The 3,504-nt window shown below is 38.6% G+C and overlaps 1 protein-coding gene across 1 annotated transcript in view; it reads right to left on the minus strand.

Annotated features, from left to right (window-relative positions):
* KLKB1 (kallikrein B1) overlaps positions 1 to 431 on the minus strand; it is a 25,454-nt gene extending 25,023 nt beyond the window's left edge. The window contains exon 1 of the mRNA XM_045286903.1: positions 356 to 431. The gene's annotated coding sequence lies outside the window, so the exon portion shown is untranslated. The remainder of the gene's footprint in view (positions 1 to 355) is intronic.
* Positions 432 to 3,504: the final 3,073 nt, after the last annotated feature.

The following is a 3,504-nucleotide window of genomic DNA, read 5'->3' on the forward strand; positions in this document are numbered from 1 at the left end:
TGGAAGTCGAAGCGCGAAGTGGCGAGGGTTCACTGTATAGCAAAAATACAGTCTTGTGTCTCTAAGTAAAGAAAAGCTCTGAGAATATGCAAGCTCCTTTCTAGTGTTTAAATAGGTCAAACATTATTTTTTTGTTTTAAAATGCCTTATGAACAATTTTCACATGTAGGAAGATTAGCTCCTTGTAGACTCTCTAAGTACTCAGGAAATTAGAAAATAATCACTTTTTCATAGAATAAAGAAATCACACCTTATTTTTTAAAGACTATTGTGTAGTGTATTAGAAATTATTATAATAATCGGTTAATAATAATAAAACAACAATAAATTTGCTAGCATAATAGAAATTATCTACCTGAAAGCACAATTGCTGCTGTGGTCTGCATGCGAGAGTGTCTTCCCACCACGTAATAGAGGATGGTCTTCAAGCTTCCCTAGTGTGGCCCTGCAGGCCATGTTTGCTTGGGTTCAATATTGGCTTTGGTTTTCTGCCAATGTTTCAGTTTCTTGCCCTTTCAACATATTCCCGGAATGCCCCAATCTTGTGTTCGGCAATCTTTTTCAGTAGGTTAACTATTTCGTGTTAAAACCAGCAATTCAGGTTAACCAGTGCAGGTTACCAGTCTTTTAAAACATTGTAACATTCTCAACTGTTTGGGGTCTTGCAAATCAAACTCATCTGTGATAGTTAAGTATTGTGTAAGGCCAGGATTCTCAGTGTTCTGAAGTTCAAACCTCCCCCAGATGACGTACTCCATGATGGGATCTGCTGTTCGAAGACAAGCCGTTGTGAGAAGAGGCAGGTACAGTCTTGGTGGTGTGGCCTTAGATATATGTAGATGCGCTGGAGAATTTCTTTACTTCTTGCTTGTTTGGATCCTGCAGCTGGCTCATTGACCTCTGGCTCATGGTTCTTGTGCCAACAACCCACCATATTGCCAACAGCCCATGGCGGCCACAAAAACCTAACACCTGATCTTGGATCCATTTGCTTCTGCATCCTCTAGTCATGCTCTTCCTGCTTTGTCTTGCTGCTGCATTTCCTGCTTTCTGACTTGTCAGCCCCAGCAGCTACGCTGTGCAGGAAAAGCCTCCAGCTTAGCATGTGACCCACAGACTTCAACTGGACGGGGCTTTTCTCTTTCTATAGTTCTGTGCCCAGATCCCTCTTGTGGGACAGTGCCTTCTCTTTGACCCAAGTTAGCATCTATCTACTCTCTGTCTTGTGATTTCCCCTTCCCCCCACCCTGAACCCATAGTAACCAAGTCTGTTTTTCCTAGTGCGGAAACATTTTCTTGATTTTGATTTTGATAGCAGTGCTCCCATACAATATTTGTCCTTCTGTAATTGATTAATTTCACTCACCATAATGTCCTCCACTGAGGTAGTTAGTTTATTGTGCCAACCTGGCCAATAAGCACATGTGGGATTAATTGACGAGCAGAGAGCTAAATGGTTCGGAGAGCCTTGCCTTTTTTGTCTCTTGCTCTTTGATCATCAGACCAGTGTGTGGCCGCCTTGCTTGTTCTTTGCCTGCTTTTGCAAGCTACACTACCTGGGGGACACCTAACCCGTGTGGACTATGTCACTGTAATTTGAGGTTCCTTCAGGACCTGCTTTGCCACACCATTGGAATTTACATCTCTTGAGCTAGGGACTGTCAGACCCTGTTATCTGGCTGACTGTTGGTGACCTGCCTTGTTTGCTGCCTGTGCCCAGATAGCCTGAATTGTTCTTGAAGGACTGCCAGTGTCTCACAACTGTCTCACGGGAGTGAGTTGCACTGAGCCATTTTTGTTGCTTTATAATTTAACTGTTTCTTTCTTATATATCTATCTATCTGTATAAATACATATATAATTATTAGCATTCTGGTTTTGTTTCTCTAGAGAACCCTATCTAACACATCCACCAACTCACCATCTCATGAGTTGTTTCACAGATTCATCCTTATTCTTTAACATTGTGTAGTATTCCACTGTGTGTATATGCCCGTTTATTTATCAATTCTTCTATCGCTGGGTATTGAGGTTGTTCCCATCTTTTTGTTATTGTGAATAGTGCTTCAGTGAGCATGGGTGTATATATATATACGCTCTTATTTCTCTAGAATGTATACCAAATAGCGTGTTAGTTTGTATGGGATTTCCATTCCGAATGTCTGGAGGAAGCAACATCCAGCTTTCCACAGTGTCAGTATAGTCTTATAGTCCCACCGGAAGACTGCTGTGTTATCAATACTGGTGGGTGTGTGGGTGGTGGTGGTGTATCTCATCTTTTAAAAAGAAATTTCATCTCTTGAATAATGAATGATCATGAACATTTCTTCTTATATTTGTTGGCAACCTGAATTCCCGCACTTGTGAACTGTCCTTGTCCTCAGCCCATTTTTATTTGTATTATTTGTTTTTCTTATTGGAGTTTTAAAGTTTTCTATACATTTTTTATATTAGTCCTTGGTCCATTAAGTCATTGCAAAATTTTTCCCAGTCTGTGTATTCTCTTTTTACTCTTTCAGTGAAATCTTTCAATGTATATAAATGTTTAATTTTTAAGACATCCCAATGATAAATTTGGTCATCTTCTGTGTGTTTTACATGATATAATTTGTTTATGCTATGTATTAGGACCCCTAAGTGTGTCCATAATTTTTCATAGCTGTTATTTATAGTTTCAGATTTTACATTTAGGTAGTCTATCTTGAGTTCATTTTTTTTGTATATGGAGTGAAATATGAGTCCTGTTTCATTCTTCTGTAAATTGGGAACCAGTTTTGCCAGTACAATTTGCCCTTTTAATGTATTTCAGCCTTTTGTCAAGAAAGCAGTTGTTTCTAGATGGATGGATTTACTTCTGGGTTCTCAATTCTTTGTTGGTCCATGTATCGATCATTATACTAACACAAGGTTGTTTCGACTTCTGTGACTATGTAGTTGGTCTTGAGATGGGGAAGTGCGAGACTGCCTGCTTTGTTCTTCTCTAGTTGTGCTTTGCTTATCTAGAATCTGTTTCTTTTCCATATAAATTGGTGATTGCTGACATCTGGATTGAGATTGCATTGTATTTATATATCATTGTGGGTACTAGTGACATTTCCCCAACATTGTCTTCTATCCATTAGCACGGTATATTTTTCAATTTATGTAGGTTTCTTATACTGTTTTCTAGTTTTCTTGGTACAAGATATTTTTTCTTAGTATTTCATATTTGGGGTGGCTATTATAAATCGTATTGTTTTCTTGATTTCTTTTTCAGAGCTCTCTTAGTATGCAGGATCCAGCTTATTTTTAGTAGGAGGGGGTACTCGACAAAAACTGAAAAATTTTTTTCAAAGTTACGTATTTACATTTTTAAAAATAAGACAACCTTATCACCTACAAAGTACTCTCCACTACACTTCATACATTCGTCAAATCTGCAATTCCATTCTTAGAAACCTTTTTCAAACTCTTCTGTTTGGATGGCTGACAACACCTCCTTCATATTTTTCTTCACCTCTTCTA

The sequence above is a fragment of the Echinops telfairi genome, unplaced genomic scaffold, assembly GCF_000313985.2.
Source record: "Echinops telfairi isolate 266 unplaced genomic scaffold, ASM31398v2 ScPeMD7_9;HRSCAF=40, whole genome shotgun sequence".
Lineage (NCBI taxonomy): Eukaryota > Metazoa > Chordata > Mammalia > Afrosoricida > Tenrecidae > Echinops > Echinops telfairi.